This window comes from Lepidochelys kempii, chromosome 12 (genome assembly GCF_965140285.1).
Source record: "Lepidochelys kempii isolate rLepKem1 chromosome 12, rLepKem1.hap1, whole genome shotgun sequence".
NCBI lineage: Eukaryota > Metazoa > Chordata > Testudines > Cheloniidae > Lepidochelys > Lepidochelys kempii.
Window position 1 is genome coordinate 37,970,548 of NC_136391.1, and position 26,015 is coordinate 37,996,562.

The 26,015-nt window shown below is 41.9% G+C and overlaps 1 protein-coding gene across 1 annotated transcript in view; it reads right to left on the reverse strand.

The window, feature by feature from the left end:
* Positions 1-26,015, reverse strand: part of ZCCHC14 (zinc finger CCHC-type containing 14) — an 89,785-nt gene that overhangs the window by 25,852 nt on the left and 37,918 nt on the right. The gene's annotated exons all lie outside the window — the stretch shown is intronic.

Sequence of the window (26,015 nt, forward strand, 5' to 3'; positions counted from 1 at the left end):
ACAAAAGACAATCCTCCACTTCAGATTTTTGGCTACATTATCTCCATGGAAGCCTTACTTGGCTCATCAGCTGCACAAGAAAACCCCTAGTTCAACTGTGCCCTAGCCCTGATCCCACTCCCGCCCTCCGAACCCCTCGATCCCAGCCTAGAGCCCCCTCCTACACCCTAAACTCCTCATCCCCAGCCCCACCCCAGAGTCCACACCCTCCAGCCAGAGCCCTCACCCCGTCCACACCCCACTCCCCCACCCCAGTCCAGAGCCCCCTCCTGCACCCTGAACTCCTCATTCTGGCCCCACCCCCAGAGCGTGCACCCCCAACCAGAACCCTCACCCCCTCCCACACACCAACCCCAATTTTGTGAGCATTCATGGCCCATCATACAGATGTGGCCCTCAGGCCAAAAAGTTCGCCCACCCCGATCTAGATCCTGGCTATTTTAGAAACTTCCTCCTTCTCCAGCCTTGTCCTTACTCATCTTTAGTCATATGCTTTTTAGGAATCCCACAATTGTTTCATAGGTCAGCTAATGACCATGCCTTTGTGATACCAGTTTAAGTTGTGGTATGTCCCGTGTCTCTCCCCGGCCATCTCAACCAGTCTTTCTCCACTTAATTCCCCCCCATCACCGCCAAACAAAAATCAAAAACCTACCATGCATTTTCAATGTGGCTACTGTTTGCCCCATATTTATTACTTACTACCTTTTCCTATCCTAGAGCCCATCTTAATTTAAAGTTTTCAGAGACATTCCCCTGTCCTTTTTGAAACCATAATTTAATTATTTTTATTGTATTTTATCACTGAATTGTACCCTCAACACCTTAGTTTGGAGGTGGAAGATGTGGCACATTAAGAATAAGTCATCTCCCAAAGGGTTTTGAAAGGGTGGCTGTACATTGCTTTGAAGATATACAAATGCTTTAAAATGGGTAAGATGTTTTTCTCTCCATATATGTACTAAAAAGGAGTTCAATTCACCCTAAAGCATAGTTAGAATGGCTGTAGATTGAACATGGACTGGAATTAAATGCACTTAGAGATTTATCATGACCGGCAAGCAACTTTAGTTAATGTTCATGTCTCTAGAGTGGATCATAGACATTAACTGAGTGGATCATCATTTGCTGGGTAAAACTGCCTAAAGGTAAAGCACGAACCAACTTGTTGAAGGACTGGCATAAATTTCTGCAATATACACATCTTCACAGATTGACAGAGGGAAGGGAAGCCATTTAGATTTGGCAACTGTTACTCAGTTGTCTTCAAATCTTCAACCAAGTGTTACCGTATTGGCTTTGTTCTGCATTCCTTGAAGTTTTTTTAGTATTCAGATAAGATCTCTAGAGATATCAGCAAATGCTAGAGTAACTCAAGCAAGACAGGGCTGTACGTGGCTGTAAAATAAAATAGTTGTGTACGTTTTACTAGTTGGGTTATTGACATAAGATCATATTAAAAAACTATGTATGTGTATTCCCATGAATTCTCTTCACCTAAACCAGCTAACATGTTAAAACTACAACTTGCGCTGCTTATACTAGGACCATAAAATGTTAACTATTGTATGTAGAAAAAAATTCCTAATGTGGATAGCATAACTCATTTTCCCACTTAAGATAATCCATGATCAGCTACTGCTAAAGGATCTTAATTTGTTATGGGGAAAAAAAGAAGTAAATCTAAGAGAACAATATAAATAGTATAGTATCCAATCCTGTTCCCACTAATGAAATCAGTGGAGGAACTCATGCAGCAGGATCAGGACTCTCTGGGTTCTCAGCAGAATACAGTACCTTTTCCTGAGATATATTCATCTTAATTTCACAAACTGCCTTAGGGAAAAACATTGCACAGTAACAAAATATATATTTATTTTAAAGGTAACACCACATAATAGGGAGGAAGCCTGAAAAAAAACAAAAGCCTGCACAGTGGGAAACTTATTTTAGCCAATACCAACACACACCTACATAACATACCATGATGAGGCTATGTGCAAAGCCAGGTGTGTTGGTTAAATAAATCAGTTATGTAATTTATCCACTGTTCTGAGTCAATTAAATGCACTGTACTGAATACATCCCTAGCAACCATCCCAATTAAAAAAGTGTGCCATTTATCAGTCAGGTGATTAAGTGGATTCTACTATATTGGCAGCTTTGGAGGATTCTGTAAGATTCAATTTATTCTAGAGCATTCAATACAGTTCAGTGCACAGAAGTTAAGTTCCTATACTGCATCCATCACAATCATCATCAGAGTTTTCCTATTTAGATATTAACCTTCTAGTAATCTTCTCCCAACTAGTTAATGTTATTAAAAATGTCACAGGTCTAAACAAAAAAGTCCAGAACTCTGACAGTCACTGGGTGGGTGTTGGAATGGACATGAGCAACACATCTCAAAGAACAAGAGTTACGAGAGGTAGGTAACCATTTTTTCTTCTCTGAGTGCTTGCTCATGATGATTCCAAGTAGGTGACTCCCAAACAGTCCCTAAAAGGCGAGGTCGGAGTTCACCAAGTTGCAGACTGCAGCACCGCTCTGCCAAATGCGGAATCATCTCTGCCCTGCTGAGTAATGGCATAGTGCGAGGTAAAGGTGTGGACTGATGAGCACATCGCTGCCCTGCAGATGTCCTAAATGGGGACCTGTGCCAGGGACGCTACTGAGGAAGCCTGCGCTCTTGTGGAGTGCGCTGTTAGTGCTGGGGCAGGTATCTTTGCTAGGTCATAGCACATCCTGATACAGGCCGTGATCCATAAAGTGATCCTTTGGGACGACACTGAGAGCCCCCTCATCCGCTCAGCAATTGCAATGAATAGCTGTGCTGATTTTCAAAATGGCATTGTCTGCTCAGTGCTAAAAGCTAATGCTTGTCTGACATCTAGGAAGTGAAGCATCCATTGCCGGTTACAAGCATGCAGCTTAGGGAAGAACACTGGAAGAAACATGTCCTGATTTGTGTGGAATTGAGAAACTACCTTTGGGAGGAAAGCCTGTGTGGTCGCAACTGTACCTTGTTCTTATAAAAAACAGTATAAGGGGACTCGGACATCAAGGCCTTAAGCTCAGACACCCTCCTGGCTGAAGTTATAGCCACCAGGAACGCCACTTTCCAGGAAAGGTAGAGGAGAGAACATGTTGCTAGGGGCTCAGAAGAAGGGCTCATCAGCCTCTAGAGCAGGGGTGGGCAAACTTTTTGGCCCAAGGGCCACATCTGAGTGTGGAAATTGTATGGCGGGCCATGGATGCTCACAAAACTGGGGTCAGGGTGCGGCCGGGGGGGGGGGGGGGGCAGAGGAGTGAGGTCTCCTCTACCACTCCGAGTTGTAGGAGTGTTTGCACCTCCTATACGAGTAATTGCTCATGAGAAGAGTCCCTGAAGAAGGTGAAGGTGGGTGGGAAGGGGGAGGAAACTGAATTGGAGAGAATATCCCAATTCAACCACGCTCAAGACCCACTGGTCTGAGGTGATTTGTGCCCAGGCATGGTAGCATGGGATAGATGATTCATGAAGGGAGGGGAAGGATCTGGACTGGTGCATCCCATCTTCAAAAGTCTGGCTTGGAGGCTGAGGGCAGCCTTGCTGAACCCTGGCCCTTGTTAGAGGAGGGCTCAGAAGGTCTGCATCTATTACTTCTGCCTCGCTTCCTGCTATTGTCCTGTCTGGGGGGAGGGGAGGATTAGGGTAGAAGCAAGGGGTAGGCTGTGGCTTCAAATATTTCCTGCGGGCGGGGATGTATGAAGCCCCAGGGACTTCAGTGTTGCCCGTGAGTCTTTAAGGCTGTGGAGCTTAGAGTCTGTTTGCTCCAAGAAATGCCATGAGCTGTCGAAAGGCAAGTCGAATTGTCTGCTGAACTTTGTGCAAAAGTTCCGATGCCTGAAGCCATGAGCTCCTTCTCATAGCTATGGCTGTTGACATAGTCCAGGTTGCCAAGTCTGCAGAATCCAGGGAGGCCAGTTAGGAGGTCCTCGCAATGACCTTGCCTTCCTCAAGAACAGCAGCAAACTCCGAACAAGAGTGAGCCAGAAGCAGATCCTTTAATTTGGACAATGTGTTCCAGGAGTTAAAGCTGTAGTAGCTGAGGACTGCCTGCTGTTGCATCCTCCACCTGACACTCCCGCACTGGGGATTCCACAAGAACCGGACTCAACGGACCTCCCTGTGAGGCTGGAGTGGGTGGTGCCAGCTGGGTCGCAGCAGGGTGTCCCAGCGAGGGACGCAGCCCACTAGTGCCTCCTTGCTCTGCTGCTCTAGTGGGAAAGCAACCTCGGTCAGTCTTCTTCTTGTGTGACACTGGCGAATGGGAGCGGTGCTGTGCACTCACACTGGAGAAGGTCTTTGGTGCCGGGGAGGAGCACTGCCAAGGGTCTCTATCCTTTCTCTGCACTGCGGCCTATCTTACTGCGGATGGCGCACTCCACACCAAAATGCTGAGCTGGGGTTGGACACTGCCTGTGCTAGCTGGGGATGAAGGGCTGACTCCATGAAGAGCAGTTTTAGCCTAAAGTCCCTCTCCTTCTTAGTCCTTGGGTGGAAGCCTCTTCAGATTTTGCACTTCTCAGTCTAATAGACTTCCCCCAAATGCTTGAAGCAGGAGTCATGTGGGTCTCCCTTTGGCATAGCACTTCAGACAGGAGCTGCACGGTTTGAATCCCTGAGACTGAGGCATACCCCAGTTCCTGGGAGGGGGAGAACGCGGTGGTGGTGGGAAACCCCCAACTAAAACGTCTCTTAACTAACTATGAACTAATGAAAACTATCTAATCCTAAATTTAACAATTTATTGGTACAACAAGGGAAAGTCTACTAGGGGATCACTTGCCATAGCAAGAGAGGAGAGCTGCTTCAACGACCATCACTGGTGGTAAGAAGGAACTGAAGAGGCAGCGGGTCAGCAGGGACCTACATTCACCGCCATGGAGGTGCGACACCAGGGGGTTCCACAGCTGACCTGACAGGTACCGCTAGATGAAAAACTTTCCAACGACTGTGCACGTGGCACGCACACACCTACTTGGAATCAACATGAGCAAGCACTCAAAGAAGAAAAAGTTGTACCCCTTTTTTTGCTGCTTGATAGATTACAACACAGAATCTGTCTCATTTACTCAAAACCCCCTAGGAATTACTTAGAGAGTTAACTGGGCTATATCATTAAAATTACACTTAAACTTTCATGTGGTACCTTGCCAGAAATCCCCCTCTCCATCATCAGGATCATAATGATATAGCTGTAATACATATTGTTGCATAGAATGAAATGAGTAGTGATTTCAACTCAGACTGATACACATATCCAGTCCACAACAGCAAAGACACCACCTGTTGTCACTGGCAGTTGGGGCAAAAGAAGTGTCCAGGACCAGACTAGTAGGGTTGTTGAACCACCTCTCGAAAGTTGGCTTGCTGCTTGGGATTAAGGTAGTGGTAAAGCAAGGAAGCTTCATTGTTGACACCCAGTGGAATGCTGACCATTCATACAAATCATAACTTGAATAACTTCTTCTCTTCAACATGCCATGCAAATGGGGGTGGACGGGGAGAAGAAAAAATGGTGGTGTTTAGGAAGAAGCTTCTTTTGGGGGCAGGTCATTCCCTAACAGTCTACCATGGGGTTTCCTGTGCCTTCCTTTTAAGGATTTGGTACTAGCCACTGTTAATCACAGATAACTGGACTAGATGGACCACTTACCTGATCCAGTATGGCAATTCCAATGTTGAGGGTTTTTTTAAAAAAATTCAAGATTAGCAATCACAGCAATGAAGACTTCAAAAGGATAAACAATGTAACAGACATCAGCAAGGTAAGAACCAATATTTCAAAAGTAAACTCTGCAGATGAAAAAATCAAACATCTGTCTCCTTTTACAATTAATTTTAAGGGTCTTATCAACAGAATTTACAATGCCCTGGTTTTCGTTTTCTTATTTCATAGATGGCTTAAACAGGCTGATGCTTTTTTCAGGATACGTTTCCTGTCATGTTTCCTGAAATCAAAGACCGGTTATAGATGAAGGCCTTTGAGACATTTTTGTATATAGACAAGCTTAACAGAAGAATAACTAGACTGCAAAGAGGAGCGTGAAAATCTGACACAGCAAAGCAACAGAGCTGACCAAACAGGGATTAAACTAAATGATTCTTGTGGTCCCTTCTAACCCTATGATTCTATAGGGTAAATCACAAAATTAAAAACTCTCCATTTAGAACAAATGCTTTGGAAGCCTTTCAGTGAGAAACAACCATGCACTCAGTGTGAAAGAGTATTTTATAATACATAGTATTTTATCTGCACATAGGTTCAACTTACATTGTATGCAGAATAGTGGATACACGATTTAAATTGTAAGATCCACATGGCAGAGACTGTGTTGACTTTAATACAGCGACCAGCACACCGTTGGTACTCAGCAAATAAAGATGAGAGAAGCTAGAAGTCACGATTAAAAAGGCAAACCTCACAGGTGAAATTCTATGCCCTGTGTTATGCAGGAGGTCAAACGACATGATCATAATAGTCATTTGTGGTCCTAATCTATTAACTTAATTCATGAAGCTTTGTTTCCTTACAGGAACACTGAAGCATTCAAAGAAAAGTACAACTGATTAAATGTTTGTTTAAAATATGTGCTTGTCTCAAGGAATTAATAAAACACATTCCAAGTAATTGTTTGCTCACAGTTTTTAAACAAATGTACAGTACAGTATCTTAAAAAATAAAAAGAGAAGTCATGTAGGAGTACCTTTCTAAAACAAAAGAATCCCTAAAAATGCTGGTAGAATGCCAGGAAAAGTAGAAGTGTGGTAAAAAAAATAGTCATTTGTGCATAATATAAATTAACTTCTTTAACTTTTAAAAACAATTTGAATAAACCAAGCACATACATTAAAAAAGCCTCTTGGTTTTAAATTTCTCTACGAGTCTTTTTATCTCCCCTACCATAAAATGCTTTCAATAAAAAAGGCAGATATTTTCCCTCATTTAAAATCATTTATCGTCTGGATCCTGAGAGTAGTGGAACACGACAACTTCTCTTGAAGTTGGCACTATTTTATGCAATAGAATTATGAGATCCCAGCAAATACATGAATGGATCTGCTGCTGTACCAAATTTACAATGCTAAATTTTGCGATCCAGTTACCATCACATTTTATTTTACCTGCTCTCTACCAGTCAGCACACAAAGATTCACATACTGCAAGCCTAGAGGGATCCATAGAGAATTAAAAAAAAAAAAAAGTTGAAATTTTGTATATAAATGACAACATGGAAATGGCTGGCCAGGTCTACAGAAGGTGGCCATCCTGCCCAGGAAGCTGAAATAGATGGGAATTGAGGGCTCAGCACCTTTCAGAATAGAGCACTCAGAATTTGGTAGTAGTTTGCAATAGTGTATTAAATTCAGTAACAAGTGAGATGAGAAACACAGCACAGAGTGGAAGTTTAGGAAACTACATATTGTAACTCCCTTTAACAAATTCTAAATAGTCACTCATCATCACAGCAAATCCCACAGGGACGTGGCCTCCTTACAAATCGACACCTGGATCGATCTCCGGTGATGTGGTCTGATTGTATATCCAAAAATTTTTTTAACATTAATTCTCAATAAACAGAGCTGTGATTATAAACAGAGAGAAAATTGGCGACATTGATCTGTCCTTGATATCTCCCCACAGGAACCCTCTATTTTGAAGAGAGTATCCCAGAGGCCCTACATTTTATAAATACTCAGTTGAACTTTCAAACTTATGACCCAGTAGGGTCTGAATCATTAAATATTAAAAGGATGACATAGAAACCTTTAGACTTAAACTATGCTCCATTTACCAAACAGCAAGAAAAACTACAACTTCTTTTGCCACACATTAACTCACTCAGCAACCATTCCTGAGCACTGTCAAAAGCAGGAGCCATCCAATCTGCACTGAAACATTGAGGAGGGAGAGTGGGAAGGGTGAGGTATTTAAACAGAGATGTCCTTTCTTTTATTTTGGGGGCGGGGGGGGGGGGAGAGGATTGTGTACTATTACAGAATCTCTCCTTTTGGGAGAGGAAAGAGAAGGTGAAGAAGAGGAGAAATACACATTGTATCACTTATAAAAGCTGCAGATTTGATAACAGACAATTTTATAAAAAGTATTACTGCAAGAATTACATAAATGCTAAATTAAGTTCTAAACTGACAAATTTACAAATGCACATCACTCCCAGAAATGGTAGCTAATTATAGTAACATCAGAAAAAAGAGCATCAGTAAGTAAAATATACCAAAAGACCCTTTCGACACTCTCTAAAACTAAGAGGTGGTACCCTAACAATGAGTGAAGGAGGATGCCTTTACAAGTCAGTGTTTCTTTTTGAAGAATCTCTAAAGGTAGCTAAAAGAGGAAAGCTGGCTCCAAAAAGGATGAAATGTAATGCATTATGTACAGTTAGGTATCGGATATGTTGATCTGTCACATAAGGATGCTCCTTTTTATTGTTATATTAGTGATGAAATGTAAATTATTAAAGCTCTTGTCACTTGGAAATCACCAGAAAGAGTAGCATGATTTGCTGCCAGAGGATTAACCTGCTTTCATGTAAGAAGTTACCTAATAAATAATCACCATCTAATCAAGGTATGCAACATGGACATTACATCAACTGATCTGGCAGCCTCTATACAAGTGCAAGGTCTGTTTCTGCTGAGAAGTATTCAAGTTGTGTAATAATTTAATACATAGCTTATACGTCCCTCTAGAAATGAATGCAGACTATGACAGCTGTTGAAAAAGCATGAAAGAGTAGTATGATCTTCTGACATGGACAGACCGAAACACTGTCCTCATGAAGCTGCAGCAGAAGACAGAAACACAAGGGACAATCTCTCCTCATCTGGGAGCAAGTATAAGGTGACTACTTAACGTTACTGTGCACAGTTCCTTCTCAATGACTGGATTTTTCTGCATAAAAGCACGTATTATACTGTTATCAATCTACTAAGTTCATGCATATATTCTTCTAGATGGAGACTGGTACACTTGTAACTCAGCAACTCAATTATGTACTTATCGATGTGGAAGTGAAGAAACACAGTTGTAAAGCAGAACACTCAAAATGTTCTTAAGAGCCCTATGAAGTGTTCTTGTCGCTGGGTCAGTCCCAGGATATTAGAGACACAAGCTGGGTGATGTAATGTTTTTTATTGGACCAACTTCTGTTGTGGAGAGAGACAAGCTTTCAAGCTACACAGAGCTCTTCTTAACCTAAACGTTTTATTGAGGACTTCCCTAGGTGTACAGTTACCTTGAGGGAACAATCCCTTCACTAGATCCAAAGACCACCAAGGTGGCAGACTTTTGTTTTGTGAGGTAATAGCGTTTATCAGATTTACTCAATTTTCATAGTCTTCCAGTCTTTTTGAGTTTACGTATCTCAAATTAAAAATTAGGAATAGGATCATACTCCTCAATATGATCCTATACCTAATATTTAATTCCGCAAATTAAATATTAGAAATAGGATCATATTTGGTAAATTCTTCCTCCTGGCTCCTAACCTGCCTATTGGACCAGCTCTGTCAGGCTCGTACTATTCCTTTCCATTTTCCTCTGATGTAGAGGGGGTAGGACCAAGCGGCATGGTTTACCCTTGAATCTGAACAGTTTTTCATTTAGAAGAGGCAAAAGTAGGGGGGAGGGGAAAGGATAAAGTCCTACAAGGAATCCTGACAGGCCTTTGCTTTTTCATCCACTTGTGCAATTTAAGATAGTGGCCAAACCAGGGTCTACTATAACAGCTGCCTCTGGAACCTCTCAGTAGTTGCTATCAGTATGTCATCTTATCTCATCTTCTGCATTTCTTCTTGTTGGCCTGTTTTCCCTTCTCTTGGGTCTGCTCTGCAGATGGGAAGCAGAAGTTTTACAAGGCTCCTCGCATGTAGTTGTTGCCACAGAGGACCCTTTTTCCTTCATGGAGGACAGGAGTTCCTGGGGGAGTAAGAGAGGGAGAAAGAACTATCTATCCTAGAAAGCTTAGTAGATAAAATGTCAAATGATGGTGGGATCCAAATGAGCCTCACAATGGGGCATATTGTCTTTCTGTAGATGCCCACCATAAAGCAGCAAAGAATTGCCCCGTTGAGAGCTGCCTCTTAGACAGTGAGGAAACTGGAGCTGTGAAGAAAAGGAGCTATAGCCAGAAAAGAGGCAGTGAAACAGCTCGTCTTCTGTTTGTCTCCACTGCCTACTCTAGAAGAGCAGCAGCACACTGTGGCTGGAAACTGGTGTTCTCCTGGTGCAGTGAAAATAACTTTCCACTCAACAGCAGTGATGTCCACAGAATGCTAATGGTGGGAATACTCAGGAGAGCTGTCATTTTTCCTTGCTACTTGGAAATTAAAGACTTTCTTCCAGTTTATAGAATGTGTTTAGCACTGGGCTCAATACACAGGTTTTTTGTTGACAATGTGATCCTAGTTCAATTTAAAATAATACCCAGAAACCTACAGGCTGCATTATCCCACAGGAAGGAATTACACAGCTTTAAAAAAGAATGTCAATTTATTTTTTGGCAGCATATGGAAAACTCAATATTCATGGGCTGTGTCCCCTGCCTCCATTCAAATGGCTACTATTCAGCATGATCCTATTTCCTCAGTTTGGTTCATTTCATTTGCAGACTGAGTAACCCTTTCATGTTTCTCCAAAACAGGATCTAGATTAAAAATAACCCAAACCCTTGCCCATGTGTTTTAGCTCTTACAAGCTCAAATCAAAACAATGTATGAATTTAATGAACAGAGAATAATGTTGTCAGCATTTTAGCTAGCCACAAAAGGCCACAATGTTTACCGACATAATCGTTCCAGGATTTTATTATATTTAAGGGGCTATGGAAAAACATCTCACTGTCTGCACTCAACGTGGGAGATGACTCATATCTGGAGAGGAAAATCTAAAGCCCAGATGAATATCATTCAGCTGTTTTCAGAAAAAAACATATGTTCAAACACTAGAACCTAAATAATTGAAGTTTTTCTTACCAAATATTTTGGGCTATCAGCACTAAGTTTTGTGTTACCACTGTAAAACTGGATAGCTTACTCACTTTACAGACAGCTGCCACGGGTTTGCTTGTTTTTTTTTAAAAGTTAAAACATATTTGTACTGAATAATTTATTCAAAAAGAGCTGCTGTACTAGACATATTGTAGATCAGCTCCTGGCACTCTTACGAAGCGTGAGAACAGTCACATGCTAAACTAGACAGGTGCTATTCCTTTAAAAGTATACTTTTCATGGACACATAGCTAAAACTATTATGTGGTAGGCAGAAAAGGAGGGGGGTATTGAAACCTCTGACAACAAAATTGAACTGTGTAGCAAGGACGAGGAAGGCTTCAAGAGTCCTATCTTATTAGTCACAGATACCGCAGCTACAGAGGAAATGTTTATTTTTGCTTTATTAAAAATACTCTTCAAAGGTTGGTTTAAGGAAAAGTGTCCTCTATAAAAGCACAAAATACCTGCACAGTAATCTTGCATGCCCCTCTTTTTTACAGGGTGTGTGTGTGACAGGGAGTACACTATTCAAACGTAGGCACACAGTTGCATGTGTAGGCAGGCACCAAACCTGCAAAGATGTGAAAGTGTGGCCATACCTTCATGAACTGTGAAGAAACTCCCTACTGCCTTATACTGCACAGTGTATAAAGTTAAGCATGTGCAGGATTGAGGCCTCAATCTGAACATATAATTACTATATTTGTGTACACAAACTAGGTAACTGTATGCATAACTGCATCTAATTAGCTATTCGAATATACAAATGTGGGGAATACATGTCAATTATGCATACAAGTGGATGCCTGACTTGCCTAAAAATCAGGCCCAATGTTTTGTCTTAGTTTTCAAGTTAGAAGACAAATGGTAATTTTCTCTAATCAGAGTAAAGTTCTGATTTTCAGAAGTGTGCTCATGAAATTGCTGTGACTGTATGCATAAATGCTCAGTTCCAAACAGTTTCAGTACCTGAATATTTCTGCACATACAGTTAAAGAAACAGGCTTTTCATGTCTAATCACAAATTCCAAACCAGTGAAAAATATCTTTTAGCGTAATCTACAACAGAGCAGATATACAAAACTTTGTTTGTAAATTAAATATGTAACTTTTTGGAGAAGTAATGTGCCCACACCGCGAACCACACTTTACTTTTAGTCTGGTTCTAACTGACCAGGGGATTGTTTTATTTAATGTCCTTGCTCGGTCTGCCTCTGAACATTAGGAGTTCTAGGCTTTGGGTTTTTTTTTTTTTTTTTTTTTTTTAAAAGGGACAGATCTATCCTACAGAGAGAATGCTCCTTGGCAAGAATTTTTAATTCAGCAAGAAACAAAATGTAACTAGTTGACTACAAATCCTAGTTCCTTGGTGTATAACTTGGTGTATAAAACAATCTCAAAGAGAGCCATTTTCTATGGAAAAAATATGTACAAGTTTAGCTGTACTAGGAGTTAGCCTCTCTCTCTGCCCACAACACATATAAATTGTACTAAAATGCAGGCCAAACTAAAATCCCACCACCTCCCAAAGAGAAAAAACCTAATGAAACTGAAGATTCCAAATTTCTAGATACATCTAAAACAGATATATGCTGTCACCTGAATAAAGGCATCTGAATAAAGACACACCCCATCCTGGCACATTTTGGAAGGAACCCATCCAGAGAAGAGCACTGTACACCAAATTTATGTTTCTCCTGCAAATGGGAGTCTTGATTTTCTCCTGGGTTGTAAGAAACAGCCTCAATTCAGAAGGCCAGATTCTTACACCTTTGGCCACGATGACTAGAGTGGCCCCATTTAAAAACTGTGAAATAACTGGTAAAATAAGAGTACTATTTCACCGGCATACAAGGATAAGACTCTGGTCCAACATAATCAAACTACATCAGCTCTATAAGAATGGAATTATTAGTAGAAAGTCCTATTCTAAAGCACCCACAAATATTATTTGAAATAACGTATGTTGCCAGATATCTGTAACTTACATTAAAAGTTTCTCCTCTGATCCAAAACCATGATTAAGTCAATAAACTCCCCAGGTTCTACATTCATTCAGATAAATGGGGAACTAATGTGTATAAGGTTAATTTTGTTTTCCATAAAATATTATTCTAGTCCCATTATCTGAAACAAAAACATGAATGTGTCCAATCAGGTCTGAAAAGGGTGTGCAGATTGAAGTTCTAAGATTAGAATTTGACTGAATCCACCAGATTAGGATCTGATTATTTTATTTATATTTTTATTTACAACATGTTCAAAACATGAATTTGTGGTCTGCAGTACATAGCCATGTTAGTGTACAAGGGACCACGTCAGTGAGATTACAATGCAGCTGCTGCTGGGACAGCATGCCTTGGCTTGTGGTGCTATCTGGTGATAAAAGACCAAAGTATTAAGAGTAGATGGCAGCCTGCTCAAACCTTTACTGAATAATTTCTGCAGCTCTGAACAAGTTAAAATCTTGTAGTTCTGAAACAAAATGCAGCAAGAGCATGTATTTCAAACTCACCAACAAAAAAATTATTCAAGCTAATCTTTTCAAGTTAAACACCAGATTTGTTGGACCAACCCACAAGAGGCAAAAAATCCAAGTTAAAACATTGTTCTTACTATTTATTATTGACCATGTTTATTACAGTAGTCCCTAAGGGCCAGTGAAGATTGGGGCTCTATTATGCAAGGCACTGCACAAACACAGTAGCAGACTGTTACTGCCCCAAAGGAGTTACAATCTCAATAGACAAGACAGAGAACTGTGGGAATGGGTATAACACACAAGCAGAATGAACGCAATGGCAACAAATATGTTAGTGCCACAATTTTTGGGGGGTGGAGGGGCAGGAGTCTAGTTAGAAGAGGATATGCTAAAAGATAAATGGAAGGGAAGGAAGATGAGAGGGTCCTGGCAAGGGAGAAGAGAGTCAGAGAAGCAGATGTAAAATGGAGTCCAAGCAAAGTGTCTCTGAGGGACTTAGAGGGAGAAGGCTGGAACAAAACAGCCCATCAGTACAGGGCAGAGGAAGTCCAGTCAAAACTAGAAAGTTTTCGGAATGTTTAGAGGTCCCTGCTTTGGCTGCTCCTATTCCTACTGGCTGGAGTCTCTGCAGGTTTATCGAGTTCACATGGTGGGACAGAGGAAAGGGGAGGCACCACATAGGTCCTAGTGCCCCTGTAGCTGCTGGATATGGTTTTCAATCGGAACACCTGGTCGAAAAGGGACTGCTGACCGGTGGTGCAGCAGGGCTAAGGCAGACTCCTTGGCTCCACATGGCTCCCGGAAGCAGCAGCATGTCCCCCCTTCAGCTCCTAGGCATGGGCAGCTCTAGGCATGGCCAGCTCCTAGGAACCGTGGCCAATGGGAGCTGCAGGAATGGTGCCTGTGGATGGGACGGTGCACAGACCCGCCTGGCCACGCCTCCTCTTAGGAGCCAGAGCAGAGACATGCCACTGCTTCCGGGAGCTGCCTGAGGTAAGCGCCGCCTGGAGCCTGCACCCCCTCCCGCGACCCAAGCCCCTGTTCCAGCCCTGAGCCCTCTCCCACCCTCCGAATCCCTCAATCCCAGCCCAGAGCACCCTCCTGCACCCCAAACCTCTCATCCCCAACCCCACCCCTGAGCCTGCATCCCCAGCTGGAGCCCTCACTCCCCCCTGTGCCCCAACACCCTGCCCCAGTCCTCATCCCCCTCCCGCCCTCCAAACCCCTCATCCCCAGTCCAAAACCCCCTCCTGCACCCCAAACCCCTCATCCCCAGCCCCACCCCAGAGCCCACACCCCCAGCCAGAGCCCACACCCACATCCTAACCCACTGCCTCAGCCCAGAGCCCCCTCCCATACCCTGAACTCCTTATTTTTGGCCCCACCCCACAGCCCACACCCCCAGCCAGAGCCCTCACTTCCTCCCACACCCAATCCCCCTGAGCCAGCCTGGTGAAAATGAGTGAGCGAGGGAGGGTGGGGAGAGTGAGTGAGAGGGAGAGGGGAAGGAGTGAGTAGGGGCAGGGCCTCGGAGAAGGGGCATGGCAAGGGGTGGAGCAAAGGTGTTCGGTTTTGTATGAGTAGAACGTTGGCAATCCTCCTGATGGAGCACCTCCTCCACAGGTCTGGGTCTCAGGGGTGTTGGGGAGACAGGTGAGTCTGGCTGGGCCTCCTTGAACCCCCTTCTTCCCCAGTGCAGCAGTACCTGCTTTGGCTGCTTCTGCTCCTACCAGCTAGAGTTTCTGGATTTATCAACTTAAATGTTAAATCCTTAATTTTCAGTATTGCATGTGCATAAGTGCATGTTTTTCTAAAAATGTAGGCCCCAACATTCTGATTTATGCTAATTTGTAAAAAACCAAACAAACAAACCCCCCCCCCAACAATCTTGTGTTCAGTAAAGCATGACTGCACATTTTGGTTCCCAGTAGGGATACGGCAATAATTCAGCAGGTGAAATAAAGTTAATACTCAGCATTTGCAGGTCACCTTTTCAGTGCATTGTAGAACCATTAGATAATTAATCCTCACAACATCTCTGTGATCCTGATATAAAGAAAAAAAAAAAAAGAGATAAAGCCTATAAGGAAACTGAGGTAGCGATTTGAACTGTATTGGTCAAAGCCACTGGGAATCCCTGGTAACTGGGATTAAAGTCACAAGAGGATGTCCTCTAACCATGAGACTATGCTATATCTTGAAGAAAGGTGATGGATACAATCACATTTTAAATTTCAGTGCTCTGCCCCCACCAGGCCTTGCTAGCAGATACCAATCGGAAGACCTCTACAAATTCTTTAATATCAGCCTATTGAATACCATTGTTTTGATTGAATACAATAGGCTTTATTTATTTTAAACTCCCTCCATACACCAATTAATACCTATGTCATACCAAACCTGCCTTTATAACGCAATTGAATCGTTTCCTCTCTTACACCCATCCTCATATGACTGCTTATAGGAAATTATTTCCCAAACACTTCATAAGCATTAGTTACCAATCCTATCTCCATTTAAATTATACAAATTGAATAATTCATCCACAGAGGCAGAAAACACAACAGAAGAATAATCCTTCTAATGCATCGTTGTGCTTTATGCCACTTCCTTTCAGCTGTGTATATTAATGATGTAATTTCAGCAGGGTTATCCTTTCCAGTTCTGTTAAAAATAGCATGTGCATGATACACTGATGAAATGGATCCACTCTAGGTGGTGAGGTAATGCAATAAATCCATTGCTCTTTTACAGAGGCATAAAGAGCAAGTTAGAAAGGAAAATGAAGCCCTTACTTTTCCACTTAGCTCCATTTTTTAATTTGGAAAACAGTCCTGTAAAATCATTTTTACTCTGGTCCAGGGGGTCTCAAAATGTGGATCGGGATCACAAAGTGGGTCCCGACCCCATTTTAATGGGGTCACCAAGGCTGGTGTTGGCCCCGGACCCCAGCAAGTCTGAAGCCCAAGTCCAAGCCCCACTGCCCAGGGCTAAGGTTACATGCCTCCCCGCTCAGGGCAGAAGCCCTTGGGCTTCAACCTCCCTCCCCCACCCTCACCTGGGGCGGCAGGGCTTGGTCAGGCTCGGTCTTTGGGTCCCCCCATCCCGGGGTAGTGTAGTAATGTTTGTTGTCAAAAGGGGTTCACGGTGCCATGAAATTTGAGAACCGCTGCTTTAGTCATATGCACTGTTTAACATAATTACATATTGAAAGATTTTCCAGGGAAGAGTTACCAACAGACGGTGGAGTTTGGGCACCTCAATAATGTTTTCCTCCTTTCAAAAACATTTAGGTTTCTTGTAAGTTTAACCTTAACTCAGAACTTTCCGCTTTAAGTAGTTGGTATTTATATACTACAACATTAATATAAGGATTTATTTTATACCAGGGGTTCTCAAACTGGGAGTCGGGACCCCTCAGGGGGTTGCGAGGTTATTACATGGGAGGGGGTCGCAAGCTGTCAGCCTCTACCCAAAGCCTGTTTTGCCTCCAGAATATATAATGGTGTTAAATATATTTTAACGTGTTTTTAATTTATAAGGGGGGGTTACATTCAGAGGCTTCTTATGTGAAAGGGGTCACCCGTACAAAAGGTTTGAGAACCACTGTTTTATACCCTTAAACTAACGAGATGTACAGTCAACCTTAACTTCAAAGGGCTCTTTTGTGTATGTCAGAGACGTGAGGCATTATCTCCATTTTACAGATGGGAAAACTGAAAACAGAGAAGTGAGTGACTGACTAAGGTCATATTCAGGAAGTTCCTTCTCACAGCTATGGTTAAAACTCAGGAGCCTGAGCCACAAGACCATCTTTCCTTCTTTTATAATGGCTCCTTTAAAGAACAGCATTTAAACTGGAGAAACTTCCAAAAATAAATTATATTTTTACATTCCATTGTCTTTCATGCATTATTTCCTGTGCTACATTTATAAATCAAAAGATACAGAAAAACATGTTACATTTGCACTTCAATTACTTGCAAATCTGAAAACATTCCATGATTTTTGATCTTGTGCATTGAGACATCTGATATGCAAATCCCAGAAGCGGCATCAGCTGGACCTTAGAATGCAACAGGACATTTTTAAAAAGTGAAAGCTTCCTTCTTTAAAAGCATTTGTCCTTCAATTGAGTTTACAAGCTACCATTTGCAAGAGGTCTGACCTTAGTGCGAGTTTGATTACACTGGTTGTTTCTTTCTCACAGTCCATCAGTTCCTTATGCCAAATACTGAATATGTGAAATCATGACCACTTCCATGGCAATAAACTGTTGTCCAACACAAGATACATTCACTTTAGAATTTAAAAGAAGGGGAGCAGAATAGAGAAATATTTGCAGTAATAGCAGGAGAAGCAGAGAAAATTGGTGGCAAAGCAGACAGATTTTTAGGAAGTGTTCTTATATTTCCCCTCCACCCACCTCCTCATTTTTAAACCAGGCCAACATTGTCATGTCAGTGTTCATTACTGGAAATATTACATCTCCTCCTGCTGCTTATTTCACTATTCAAATCCACAATATACGGTTTGTGATTTCCAGCGTTGCCAAGTCTTGCAATTTTATCTCAAGTCTCATGATATTTGGTATTTTTCTTACACTCTCAGCTTCTGGGTTCATATGATTATGTGAGACTATGAGCTTTCATTGAAAAGAAAAGTTTCTAGCCCTCATGTTTAGAGAGAAAAATGTTTGGTTTTGAGGAAAATCCTATCAGCTATTTGAAAGAACAATATAGACAATGGCTGGGACAGAGACATGCAGGCTGGTCTGCGAAGTGTGGTCTCCAACTTTGGTCATTAAACCTTTGAAAGATGGTGATCAATCATTTTTAAGGGTTTTTGTGCCCTCAGTGCACCATCTCTTAGAGAAAGAAATGAGTTAAACCTTATAGTGTACGTAAGTGTCTGTGTAGGTAACTGGAGAAAACTGGGGAAATAGATTCAGCCGCCCTAGATCAAAGGAGCCACATCTGGACCTGCAAGCTGACACAGCTGCAGAAGCTTCATAAGAGATAACTCTGGGTAGTGTCAGCATTTCATTGTCTAGATAGCTACTCCCTTGCTGTGTCCAAATGGTCGGGAGGAAACTGTATTCAAGGGATGTAAGCTACTGCTTTCTCTTATTTTTCCTCTGTAACTAAGATGAAAATGCCTCATCTGATTCAGTTTAAGAGAAGTGTAAATCTAGACATGCTAAGCAGTTTCTTTTGTTTTAATTCAATTTTCTCCATTATTAATAAATCCTGTATTTGTTAAGAGTGAGTATTATTGTATGGGTCACTTCATGCAGACCTTCCCAGGAAAAGAACTTAATAAATTCTAAGGACATGTACTGAAGGGTAAAAAGCTTCTGGATTCCTGACCCCACCCCACACAGTTTCAATCAAGGGCCAGGACAAAAGAAAGTAACATATCTCACAGGCCAGGGACAAGATACTATCAGGCAGCAGTAGGCAAACAATCAGAGGCAAAGCCAAAGGACCTACCGGGTGATGGGAGTTGGCAGTAGTATTGGTAACACATGAGTCCTGTATGACACTTTGCAACTTTACATCAAATTTGTCACATATGTCTTTTCCTACCCATTTTTATAAAAATAAAATCTATTAGAAGACTGACATGGTTATATACAGTAGTTTTCATCACAAGTAAGTACGAGTCCCACTAGAAATTTAGGTATTAGTGCAACTTCCACTCAGTTTTGTGGACATAATCAATTTGAAAAACCATTGTCCATTTTACCCCTCTATATTAAGTTAGAAGTAATATACTGACTAATGCCATGACTCTGCGTATAGCAAACACTGCATTAAACAAAAGGAGTACTTGTAACACCTTAGAGACTAACAAATTTATTTGAGCATAAGCTACAGCTCATGAAAGCTTATGCTCAAATAAATTTGTTAGTCTCTAAAGGTATGTCTACACTACGAAATTAGGTCAAATTTATAGAAGTCGGTTTTTTAGAAATCGGTTTTATATATTCGAGTGCGTGTGTCCCCACAGAAAATGCTCTAAGTGCATTAAGTGCATTAACTCGGCAGAGTGCTTCCACAGTACCGAGGCAAGTGTCGACTTCCAGAGTGTTGCACTGTGGATAGCTATCCCACAGTTCCCGCAGTCTCCGCTGCCCATTGGAATTCTGGGTTGAGATCCCAATGCCTGATGGGGCTAAAACATTGTCGCGGGTGGTTCTGGGTACATGTCGTCAGGCCCCCCTTCCCACCCTCCCTCCGTGAAAGTAAGGGCAGACAATTGTTTTGCGCCTTTTTTCCTGGGTTACCCATGCAGACGCCATACCACGGCAAGCATGAAGCCCGCTCAGCTCACCGTCACCGTATGTCTCCTGGATGCTGGCAGACGTGGTACTGCATTGCTACACAGCAGCAGCAACCCATTGCCTTATGGCAGCAGACGGTACAATAGGACTGGTAGCCGTCATCGTCATGTCCGAGGTGCTCCTGGTCGCCTCTGTGAGGTCGATCAGGAGCGCCTGGGCAGACATGGAGTGACTTGGAATGGCTTTAGAGTGACTTGATCAGGTCATTCTCTTTAGTCCTGCAGTCAGTCCTATTAAACCATCTTATGGTGAGCAGGCAGGGGATACGGATTGCTAGCAGTCCACTTGTACCATCTTCTGCCGGGCAGGCAAGAGATGAGGATGGCTAGCAGTCCTTTTGTACCATCTTCTGCCGAGCAGCCATGAGATGTGGATGGCATGCAGTCCTTCTGCACCGTCTGCTGCCAGCCAAAGATGTAAAAGATAGATGGAATGGATCAAAACAAGAAATAGACCAGATTTGTTTTGTACTCATTTGCAAACCCCCCCGCCTAGGGGACTCATTCTTCTAGGTCTCACTGCAGTCACTCACAGAGAAGGTGCAGCGAGATAAATCTAGACATGTATCAGAGGCCAGACCAACCTGCTTGTTCCAATAAGAACAATAACTTAGGTGCACCGTTTCTTATTGGAACCCTCCGTGAAGTCCTGCCTGAAATACTCCTTGATGTAAAGCCACCCCCTTTGTTGATTTTAACTCCCTGTAAGCCAACTCTGTAAGCCATGTCGTCAGTCGCCCCTCCCTGCGTCAGAGCAACGGCAGACAATCATGCATCTGAGTTGAGAGTGCTGTCCAGAGCAGTCACAATGGAGCACTCTGGGATAGCTCCCGGAGGCCAATACCGTCAAATTGTGTCCACAGTACCCCAAATTCGACCTGGCAAGGCCGATTTAAGCGCTAATCCACTTGTCAGGGGTGGAGTAAGGAAATCTATTTTAAGAGCCCTTTAAGTCGAAATAAAGGGCTTCATTGTGTGGACGGGTGCAGGTTTACATCGATTTAACGCTGCTAAATTCGACCTAAAGTCCTAGTGTAGACCAGGGCTAAGGTGCCACAAGTACTCCTTTTCTTTTTGCGAATACACACTAACACGGCTGCTACTCTGAAAACTGCATTAAACAGTTGTCTAAAAATTCAAGAAAACTAAAGACAGAATGAAGATTCTGGCTGATGACAGTAATTTTGAATTAAAACTGACTTTTAATTCAAAACACACAATGACAGACACACAATACTATTACTCATGTTGAGCCTGATTTTGATTATAATGTTTGAGCTCTGAAATCGTTGAGGGTGCGGAGGACTTGAGGGTGCTCAGCACCTTTCAGGATCAAGCCTTCCATCCACTCTACCCTTTATTTGGTAGAAAGTTGTACCCTTTCTTAATTATTCTAACAATTTTCAGTTCTATTGTTCAGTGCTATCATTAATACTAAAAGGGTATTAGAAATTCAAGCTACTGTGCAAACAAAACAAAACCTTAATGAACGCTAAAGATGTGACTGCAAGAGAGTCAGGAAATTCAAGAGTTAATACTGCTATAAGCACATTTGACATGCATTATTCTGGATCATCATACAACCTGCTAAATGTAGTCTTTAAATATATGCACACAGTGTGGTAGAAGCTTGCTTGTGGGAAAACTGCATTTACACATTCCCTTGTAGTAAGAACTCAGACAACCACCTTAAATACACAGAGCATAACTTTCAGCTGACACCAGCTCACCACAGTTCTTGACCAGTAGGGAAATGTCTTTTTAGCTATTTTGGTAGGACTGTTGCTGATGGACTGCAAGGGCCTTGGCTGCATAGTGCTGGATATCTAATGTTGTCACTTTTGAACCACAACAATAGGCACCTTAGAGTCTTGATGTTTAGAGTCTCTCTTTAAAAGTTATTCAGTAATGAATTTCTTTACAGAAAATAGAATGCTTCATTCAGTTTGTTAATTTAAAACTCAATAACATGTTGCAACTATGACCAAGGTCTAGAACAGTCTAATGTTACATAGACACCAAAATCTACACTTTCAGCGGCGTGTAGAGACACTGCATGCCCAGTTATCACAGGTATAAACAGCAATGTAGACAGGGAAGCACGGCTTCAGGGAGTAGAGTGCCCTATGAGCCTGAACCCTAGCGTATATAGCATACATTGCTCTCTACACACCCAAGCAGTGCCTCCCACATCTACACTGCTGCTGGAGCCTTTCCCTGCAGCAGCACAAGACTCTGGTAGGGGGAGAAAGTGGGAAAAGGCTCTGGCAGCTAACTGCCATGTGTAGCTTACACACTGTAGTGAATGCAGATGCAGCTCCTTTGCACTGTGACATGTAGCTACATGTGCTGTACACACCACCACAAGTGTAGATAAGGTCCAACATTGTAGTTTGTTCAGTTTTTAAAGTAGATGAACGGGACTAGGATGTCAGACTTTAGTTTTTTAGCTTCTGGTGTTTTTTGTTTTGTTTTTAAACTTTAAAATTGTTTAGTGCTTGTTAAGTGAAAGACTGATTCCTAGCCTGAGCCAGTAGGTATACTGTAATCAAAGGCCGCAAAAGTTTCCCCACAAAGTTCTGATACACCTACTCCCTAAAACAGATCCCCAATACTTTACCATTCCAGTCCCAGGTCTCTCTTTAACCATGGCAAATTACCATGACACATATTGTGATGTGGAAAAAGGGGTGAAGAGGATGACTTCAAACAACTTATTCTGTGATCTAACTAGGATATTAACTCAGATCTCCAAAGTACAAAACTAACATTTATCCACTGTGCCATCTAGCATCAAGGAATTTGACTGAGCTCTAAGCAGAGGACTAGGAATTTCTGAATTCTAATCCCAGTCCCGACAGACTCCCAAAGTGTTCTTGGGTTAATTACTTCTCTACCTCAGATTCCCCAGACTTAACAGAGGGCTGTACAATTAATAAAATATCGAAAACGAATTGCAAGCTTTCCCATACTCCCTTCAAGAGACCAATTTTTTTAAAAAAATAGTCCATACATTTAAAACTTGATTGTAACTTTTCTCTTAATTCCAGTTTAATTCCTTCAACCTGATCTCCAGCTCCTTGTAAAGAAAAGTGAATTTCATGATTTATGCAGTATATAAGCTTCAGAAAGTTGCTTAATATACAATAGGTTTAAGTCTAAAAGAAAAAATGGAATGTTAAAATATTTTTAAAAGCACACTAATCCTTGGATTCAATAGCTAGAATTAACTGCAAAATACCTGATGTTCATACAACAGCTAGCATATTACAGGAAGTAAAATAAGGCTGGAATGTAATAATGTCTTCTGTGTGATCCACATCTGGCTGACAGTTTTATCTATTCTGCTACATTTGGAAACGGAGCTCTACTCAATCAAAGGTGAAAACAAAATAAATTAAACTGATATAAACATCTGAATAATGATGTAGGGTTGGTATAGAAACTTGGTTAAACAGAACATGTTTCTGAAGTATTATAATATGTAGCATTTAAGAACGTATTTAGGCTTACAGAGGAGGACCTCATATCTTTGGAGATACAAAAACCAAGCACAAATATTTAACATAATTGTACAATTTACTTATTTAAAAATTATCCATATTGCTGACACAGAGGTCTTCTGCCAGTGCCAAGTTTGGATCCCAAACCAGCAGGATCTGAGAATGCTTTGTATCCCTTTCTAATCCCTTCCCCTCTGCCAGACGACATGAACGGCGTCAAGCAGCTCTGGAGAAGACCTGTTGAGTTTTGCTTGCCAGAAGGAAGGTTCCTGCAACACAGTTTTTTGTGGGGACAGGGTGGGCTGGGAGGAAATGATAGGGGAACAGGAAAAGGGCAATATCAAGACTGCCCAAGGAAAATATACTCAGAAGCAAACTAAGATGACAGACAAAGGTTCTGGATAGCTCATCATACCACAGATTTTTGACGATCATAGAATGAAACTTGTAGTATGACATGACAATTACTTACAAATAACTTCAATTCTCCAAGTAACCCTTGTTCCCCTGACACAGCTGAAAATGACAATTTCTGTACTGTTAATTTTTAAATCAGCAAATTGTTAATCCACAAAATAAATAGTGTGTGAATGGCTATAAAGAGACTCCTAATTACCTGGACGTAATTTAAATAAGTAAATAAACAAACAAACCAACCAACCCACCACATTTTACATTTGCTACGTATGAACTGAAGAAAATGGACAGCCTTATTGGACAGGTCTACACAGCAGTGGGGAGCATGCATCCCAGCCAAGACAGAATGACTCGCACTAGCTTGAGCCAAGCTAGCACACTAAAAATAGCAGTATGGATGTTGCAACTTGAGAAGCAGCTCACGCTCTCATGCCCACCCAGCCCCTTGGGTCCATATTCGGGTGGCTAGCCTGAGCCTCTGTTGGTGCTGCAACATCCACACTGCAACTGTTGGCGCACTAGCTCAAACTGAGCTAGCATGCGGCTGCCTAACCAAGCTGGGAGATGACTGCCAGCTGCAGTGTAGACATAAACAACTACACTGAAATGATGGGTAACAGTTCAGAATCTTAAGATGGAAGTGGTTTTAAATGTTGATATTCTCAAAACTGCCTTTTTCAGCAGAAACTGATAAGGCAGTTTGTATATACTTATTTTTAAATGCAATGTACTAGTTCACTGACATCATACACTGCTCTGAAAACTTATTTTAATCTTCTCTCAAAGGAACAGTGTCTGACAGCTCAACTATCACGGACTTCGAAGACAGAATTGTTACTGTTTATTTTTTGTTGATGTTATGATGATACGATGTGAATCTTACTAGATGTTACTAAAATAGTATTTTTTCTTGTTGAGTATAGCTTAATTATATAGTCATAGACACCACATCTCTTCCATCAGTTTTTTCTAATCAACAGCCCATTCCCACCCAACTCATAAATACTAGGAGTTGGAACATCACTGAGTCCCACTTGTTGTCCTACTTACTTCCCCCAAACATACAAATCCTTCCTGCTACCACCAAACAAGTCCCAACTCCAGCTTCCCTAAGAATTTCCAATATCATCTCCTCACACAAATCTTGATTCCCAATAACACTGAATTCTCTGCAGCTTTCCAACTACCACTCAAACTCTCCAAGTAGTTCCACATCTACTTTCAAACTCTTGTAAATTCTTCAACCCCTCCCAGTGATAATAAGAATTTTGTCTTTAAGAGCTTGAATATCTATAAAAGATGGAAAATAATCCTATTTATTTGGCAACCATAAACAGATCAGGAATGAAGCAGTAATGTATACTTAAGGGTGCTCAGCGAACCTAAAATGAGATACAATGACCACCCACATTACTTCCAGTGTTATTCTGAACACACTTATCTCCTGAAATTACATTTTCAGTCATGAGTACATCCAATGAAACAATGACTTACTCCCTAATACATCCCACAACAAGATGGAGCATTATTACATACCAGTTTATGCCTCCTACTACTGCTCCCCACCCACAAATTAACAGTGTAATTTCACTCATTTTGATTTCCAATATACTGGAAGTAGAATAAAGTTGCTTGTCAGCTACAGAGAGTTTTCTAATCTCTTTTATCTAACATGATAAAACTGTACACAAGGGAGTGAACACAGGTAATTCTACAGAAGTATACAGTACCCGAAGATGTTCGCATAGCTTCTGGTTCTGAGTTATCCGGAAAAATCTTCCGGAAGGAGCCCCTGAACAATGCAGACAAAGCAGCCAATATGCACAATACAAAGCAGCCCACATTCTCAGAACTACCACCAGCTGGACTCAACTCCGAGTACATGGGTGCTGCTTGGGTTCAATGGCCATAGCATGCCACCTGGACTTGCACAGTTCTTCTGATGTCATTCTACCTTGCGACATAGTCCCAATTCATGCTGCACATGTGCAAGTTACTTTCTCTGGGTCCATCAACTTGGCTCAACCACACTGTTGAGTTCTTACCCTAACTTTTTTTGGGAGGGAGAGGCAGGGGGTGGGGGGGGTGTAATATTGTTTCCCCAAAAGGCAGTGGATGCCACAAACTGAAATTAATCCTGAGGAGGTGATATCTGTTTGGGTATGATCAGAACAATAGTTTGAGCCCATGTGTGTGCAAAAAGATGTCA